Genomic DNA, 6,649 nt, shown 5'->3' with positions numbered 1-6,649 from the left:
TGGGACCAGGGGGAGAACACATACATTTCACCATAGTATATATTTGTAAAATGACACCTTGTATCATATGAAAACAAAAAGAGAGAGAGAAAGGGAGGTTAAACTGAGCATGCGATGATATTAGATTGATTTGTCCTCTGAGGAAGATTGGAAAGGTCAGAGAAGTTTTTTTGCCCTTATTTTATATATGGGCCAGTTATCAGTAGATAGGATGCTCTTGCCCTAAATCTTTGGTTTCCAGCCTGTGAGCTTCAGAAATTGGGGGTAGGAGGGGGTTCAGTGGTTCATAGTAAGCACTTGATAAAGGTTTGGTTTTGAATGAATGAATGAATGAAGGAGTGAACAAATGAATACTTCTTGGCATGGGTGGGGTGTAGGGGGTGGGAAAGGGAACTCAGTTGCACGGTTCCCCTGCTGGCCCCAGAAGAGGCTAAGGGCACTGACATCATTTCTACCTGTGGACAGCGATGCACCACCAAAACCATCAGTGCAATGTATTTTTATTCTTCAGAGATACTAGGAAAACAAGTCTTTGAAATGATACACAAAGGACTGCAGACTATGAATGGTTTTTAGAATCTTTTGAAAATCACTCCTGGAGAAAAGCCAACTTTCTGCCTCCCTCTCTCTCTCACTTGTCAGAACTCCTGATAACTGAGGGGTGCCTGGGTGGTTCAGTCAGTTAAGTGTCTGATCTTGATTTTGGCTCAGGTCACGATCTCACAGTTTGAGCCCTTCGTCAGGCTCTGCACTGACAATGTGGAACTTGCTGGAGATCCTCTCTCTCCCTCTCTCTCTGCCCTCCTGCACATGCATGCATGTATGCTCTCTCTCTCTCTCTCTCTCTCTCAAATAAATAAATTAATTACAAAAAAAAAAGAACTGCTAACAACTGACAGCTGAAGTTTAGGAAAAGAGAGACTCCAAATTAGTGAATAATAAAGGCCCTTCGTGTACCCTGCATAGAAATATTATAATACTGCTATGAAAAATAAAGAACAGGGACACCTGGGTGGCTCAGTCGGTTGAGTGTTCAATTCTTGCTTTTGGCTCAGGTCATGATCTCACTTTTCTTGAGACCCAACCCCACATTGGGATGTCTAACAGTGTGGAGTTTGCTTGGAATTCTCTCTCCCTCCCTCTCTCTGCTCCTCCCCCCCTCAAAATAAATAAACAAGTAAACTTAAAAAAATAAAGAACAGCAACAACAAAAAGCAAAACAATACTGAGAGTCATTTCTTTTGTAAACCTTATTTATTTTTGAGACAGAGAGAGTGACAGAGTGAGAGCAGAGGAGGAACAGAGAGATATGGAGGCAGAGAATCCGAAGCAGGCTCCAGGCTCTGAGCTGTCAGCACAGAGCCTGACGCAGGGCTCAAACTCACGAACTGCAAGCAAGGTCATGATCTGAGCTGAAGTCGGATGCTTAACTGACTGAGTCACCCAGGCACCCCTGTGAGTTGTTATTCAATGGAAGGCCACTCTAGTAATTTTACCATGTGATTCTATTTTAATAACATTTACTTTTTTTCTGATTATAAGAGTAATGCATGTTTCTTGTAGAAAACTTAGAAATACAGATATCTTAGAATAAAAAGTAAAATAAAAATTTCCATAATCCTACCACTGATTGCACAGTTAATACTTTTATAAATATTCTTCAGTTTCTTTTGCATGTATGTTTAACCAGTCCTGTTCTAATCATGATTTATTATTTAACCAGTACCTGTTCTAATAGTTCACTACAGTAAAAAAGCATTGTGATAAAACCACCTGTAAAGAAATCTTTACACTCATCTGCTTTTTTTTTTTTTAAATAAATTTCCAGAAGGGTGCCTGAGTGGCTCAGTCAGTTGAGCATCTGACTCTTGGTCATTATCTCACAGTTCATGAGTTCGAACCCCACTTTAGGCTCTGTGCTGACAGCTCGGAGCCTGCTAGGGGTTCTCTGTCTCCCTCTCTCTCTGCCCCTCCCCGCTCACGCTCTGTCTCTCTCTCAAAATAAATAAATAACCTTAAAAATAATTAAAGGGGAGCCTGGGTGGCTCAGCTGGTTAAGCATCGACTTTGGCTCAGGTCTTGATCTCACAGTTCGTGGGTTCAGGCCCCACGTTGGCCTCTGCTGACAGCTCAGAGCCTGGAACCTGCTTCAGATTCTGTGTCTCCCTCTCTCTCTGTCCCTCCCCCACTCGTGCTCTGTCTCTCAAAAATAAATAAATGTTAAAAAAATTTTTAATTAAAAAATAAAATAAAATGAAATTTCAGAAGTGGAATAATTAGATCAAATGATATATTAAAAAATTTTAGTAAGACCATCTTTTAGTAAGATAGGATTATATTCCCAACAACACCAAACATATATTTGTCCCAAACATATATTTGTCAACCTTGCATGTTATATTTTTACGTGTCATCTTTACACAGGGCCACGATAATCTTCTCTGCATTGTTCCTATTTTAGTATATGTGCTGCCAAAGCAAGCACTCGCATGTTATGTATAGATTTTTTAAATTTTTATTTATTTTGAGAAAGAGCACGAGTGGGGGAGGAACAGAGAGAGAGAGGGAGAGGGAGAGAATCCCAAGCAGGTTCTACACGGTCAGCACAGAGCTTGACTTGGGGCCCGATTCCACAAACCATGAGATCATGACCTGAACCCAAATCAAGAGTCAGACGCTTTACCTACTGAGCTACCCAGGCACGCCTCGCCTGCTGTATTTTTTTTTTAATTTTTTCATGTTTATTTATTTTTGAGAGACAGAGACAGAGCACAAGTGGGGGAGGTGCCGAGGGAGGAAGACACAGAATCTGAAGCAGGCTCCAGGCTCTGAGCTGTCGGCACAGAGCCCGACATGGGGCTCGAACCCACAAACTATGAGATTATGACCTGAGCCAAAGTTGGATGCTCAACCAACTGAGCCACCCAGGTGCCCGTATTTTATTTTATTTTATTTTTTAATTTTTGCCTGCTGTGTTTTTAAAAATCCTCAACAAAGATGTATCACAAAGTTTCTAAAAAAATTTTTAATGTGTTTGTAGGGAGTATGAACATTAAAAATTTTTCTTTCACATTTATTTATTTATTTTGAGAGAGAGAGATAGAGCACAAGTGGGGGAGGGGCAGAGAGAGGAGACACAGAATCCGAAGCAGGCTCCAGGCTCTGAGCTGTCAGCACAGAGCCCAACACAGGGCTTGAACCTGTAAACTGCGAGATCTTGACCTGAGCCGAAGTGGGATGCTTAACCAACTGAGCCACCCAGGTGCCCCAGTATGAACATTTTAAAAATGATACTAATCCTTTTGAATTCCTTCTTTCATGGCATACATGAAATTCTGAATTTTGATATGTTTCATGTGGTAATCATTTATGAGAGGTTCAGATAGTAAGATCTACCTTTTGTCACATCTGTTAAAAACATTTTCTCCAATCTGTCATTTGCCTTTTTTGTGACATCTGATATATCTAACTAACTCTTGCATATTTACTCGAATATATATACTCATCCTTGGCTTTCTTCCTGTGCTTTATATCTGGGCTTTCTCTTCTGAAATAATGCACCTATATTTTCTCTTAATTGTCTTGTATTTTGTTGTTGTTTGTAGTTCTTTGGGCTTGATAAAGCTAATTTATAGATAGGGACCCCTAAAACAGAGGCCACCCTAGTAGTCTGTGCCACATCACAAATCTAAACCTAAGTCATTCTGCACTTTTCTGGAAACACCTGGCAAGGAAACCTAATATACACCAATCACACATCTCCAAGTTAGCTTTAGCTAGTTTACCTTACCTTAGGAAATAGGACCTGCTAGCCTTATAAGGAAATCTCTAACCTCTTAATGAGTCATGCCTTGCTTCTGCATTACCTCTTGTAACATTCTATAAAACTTGTTCTTGCCCAAAATCCCTCTGGAAGAGGTCTCCACTGCTGGTGAGACACTGCACTCTCCCAATCCATGGACTGTGTTCCCTTGAATAAAGGACATCAGACTTGTTACTAAATTGTTTTGGTTTGTCATTTGGCAGGTATGTATGTATATAATATATATGTATATATATATTATATAGTACATGTATATATATGTTTATTCATTTATTATAAATGTTTATTCATTTTTGAGAGAACATGCATGCATGAGTGGGGGAAGGGCAGAGAGGGTGGGGCAGACAGAGGATCTGAAGTGGTTAAGTCCAATGTGGGGGCTCAGACTCAGGAACAGTGAGATCATGACCTGAAGATGCTCAACTGACTGAGTCACCCAGGCATCACTATTTTAGTTTTGTCATTTGACAGGTTCTTATATTAATTTGAATGATGATTGAAATAAATCTCTAGTTTTACTTTTACCCCCAAATTAACTAATTTCCTCAGCCTAATTTATTGAAGAATTTATCCTTTTCCACACAAAAGTGAAATGCCACATTTATCCTAAGATTGGGTTTTAAGTATGTTGTATACGTTTCTAGACTTCAGTTATTCCACTGATGGTTATCCATCCACTCTTGTATTGACACCACACTATTATAATTATACCTTAGCAATATGTTTTTTTAAATTTATGTTTTATTGGTTTTTTTTTAAATTAATCTTTACACTCGACGTGGGGCTCGAACTCATGAACCCAAGATCAAGAGTTGCATGGTCTTCCGACTGAGCCAGCCAGGCACCCCAGGTTAGCAATATGTTTTTTTTTGTTTGTTTGTTTTGTTTTTTAAATTTTTTTTTTTCAACGTTTTTTATTTATTTTTGGGACAGAGAGAGACAGAGCATGAACGCGGGAGGGGCAGAGAGAGAGGGAGACACAGAATCGGAAACAGGCTCCAGGCTCCGAGCCATCAGCCCAGAGCCTGACGCGGGGCTCGAACTCACCGACCGCGAGATCGTGACCTGGCTGAAGTCGGACGCTTAACCGACTGCGCCACCCAGGCGCCCCAGCAATATGTTTTAAGATTTGGTAATATAGGTCTATCTCCTCCATTTTTAAAATTTAAAATTCTTAGATTTTCTCATGGATGTTCTTCCACTTGAATGTTACAGAAAGTGTTACATGTTATCTTTTCCAGCCTCATCTACCTACAATCATTAGAATTTTATTAAAGGACTAAATTTGGGTAAAGTTGGTATTTTCACCTTCTATTTCTTCAAGACTTTCTTATTATGTTTCAACTTTTATAATGTCTTCATTAAAAGCCTTTATTTCTCAGTAACTTTATTCCTAGGTATTTCACACTTTTACAAGAGTATATATACTGTATAATATACGTATTATACACTATGTATATTTTACATTAAAATTGTTCTTTAAGCTCCAGTTGAAGCTTGTCAAAGCTGACTTTAAAATTTTTTTCCAGGTGGGTATGTGCTTTCAGGAAACCAGTCAGAAACTAAAGGCGCTTTAGTGGTGGCTATTTATTGAGTGTTCTTTTTATACCTGACATGGCAATTATCACTTCACACGAATTATCTTCTTTAATAATACAGTATCTTCAACAGGCTGGTGCAATTTTTATTCCGATTTTACACAAGAGGGTTCCCCGTCTTAGAACACGTGAGGAACTCGGCAAAAATTATCCAGTTTGTAGGTGGGTTTGAAACAAGTCTGCGAATCTCAAAAAGTATCACAAAAAAACCATCAACCAAGAGGACAGCCCACTGTGGTGCCAATAGATCAGCTGATTAAAGGGAGTGCCTTTCCGAAAACAATCAGCTGAATTAAAAAGACAATGCTTTCCATCCACGGTACCATTGGTTTCCCACCACTCCAAGACGCAGATCTACACTCTGCAGGAACACAATAAATACCAGTTGATTCACTGAGCCTCCTTTTGAATTCAGGACTCGTGGGTAACCAAGAGCGGCTTTTCTGGAGCGTTCGTGGGAATTGTCCGTTTAGAAATCTACCTCCCCATCTCGAGACGAGTTTTAAAAAAAAAGAAGAAGAAGAAGAAGAAGAATTAAGAAAGAAAAAAACAGGTGGAACCGACGTAAAATTGGCCACAGCAGCGCACGCGGGAGACAGAACTTTCTGGGGGCAACCTGCCCGCGCTCTTCACGCGTGGTGCGCGCAGGTGGCGCTGCGGTCCCTGAGCTCCCCGCGGAAGCCGGCGAGGAGCCCAGGAGGCCACCCAGAGCCTCCGCGAAGGTGAGAGGAAGCTTTCCACCCAAGCGGGGGAGGCGGGCGGGCAGGAAGCGGAGCCAGCGCCGGCGAAAGAAAGACTCCAATTCCCAGCCCCCCGCCCCACGGGGTGCGGGCCGCCGGCGCATGCGCGTGGCCCGGCCCCCAATTCCCCCAGCGAGGGAGGGAGGCCCCCGGCGGCCGGGAGGCTGCGAGCCGCGGCGGGACCCGAGCGCAAGCAGGGGCGCGGCGGCGACGAGGGCGAGCGGGGCTGCGAAGGCGAACGTCGAGAGCGTGGGGCGCCCCGCGCGCGCGCGCCCAGCCGCGTGCAGACAACCGAGGGCACCGCCGGCTTGGCCCTGAGAGGGGCCTGGCACCCGCAGCCCCCCACGCCCGAAGAGGGATGCGTGAGTTTCGCCCCGGCTCGAGGGCAGGATGTGGGAGCAGGACAAAGGCTGGGCGGCGGGGGAGGAGTTGGGGACGGCGAGCCGGTGGCCGCTGCCGGAGCTCCAGCCTTGGGTGAGCTAGCGGAG

General features: G+C 43.0%; 1 protein-coding gene and 1 non-coding gene across 3 annotated transcripts in view; one reads left to right on the top strand and one right to left on the bottom strand.

Annotated features, from left to right (window-relative positions):
* Positions 1 to 2,373: 2,373 nt before the first annotated feature.
* On the bottom strand, positions 2,374 to 2,485 carry LOC131489665 (U6 spliceosomal RNA). Its single transcript, XR_009250675.1, has one exon. It is a non-coding gene; the product is annotated as a U6 spliceosomal RNA (small nuclear RNA).
* A 2,887-nt stretch (positions 2,486 to 5,372) lies between these two features.
* Positions 5,373 to 6,649, top strand: part of CCNJL (cyclin J like) — an 85,452-nt gene continuing 84,175 nt past the window's right edge. The window contains exon 1 of one of the 2 annotated variants that reach the window (XM_058722106.1): positions 5,373 to 6,143. The gene's annotated coding sequence lies outside the window, so the exon portion shown is untranslated. Of the gene's footprint in view, positions 6,144 to 6,393; positions 6,524 to 6,649 lie in introns of those variants that run through there. The other variant, XM_058722097.1, reaches the window with a different exon arrangement.

Source organism: Neofelis nebulosa, chromosome 1 (genome assembly GCF_028018385.1).
Source record: "Neofelis nebulosa isolate mNeoNeb1 chromosome 1, mNeoNeb1.pri, whole genome shotgun sequence".
NCBI classification, from domain to species: Eukaryota; Metazoa; Chordata; class Mammalia; order Carnivora; family Felidae; genus Neofelis; species Neofelis nebulosa.
The sequence above is the reverse complement of the archived record's forward strand: the minus strand, read 5'-3'. Positions and strand labels throughout refer to the sequence as shown.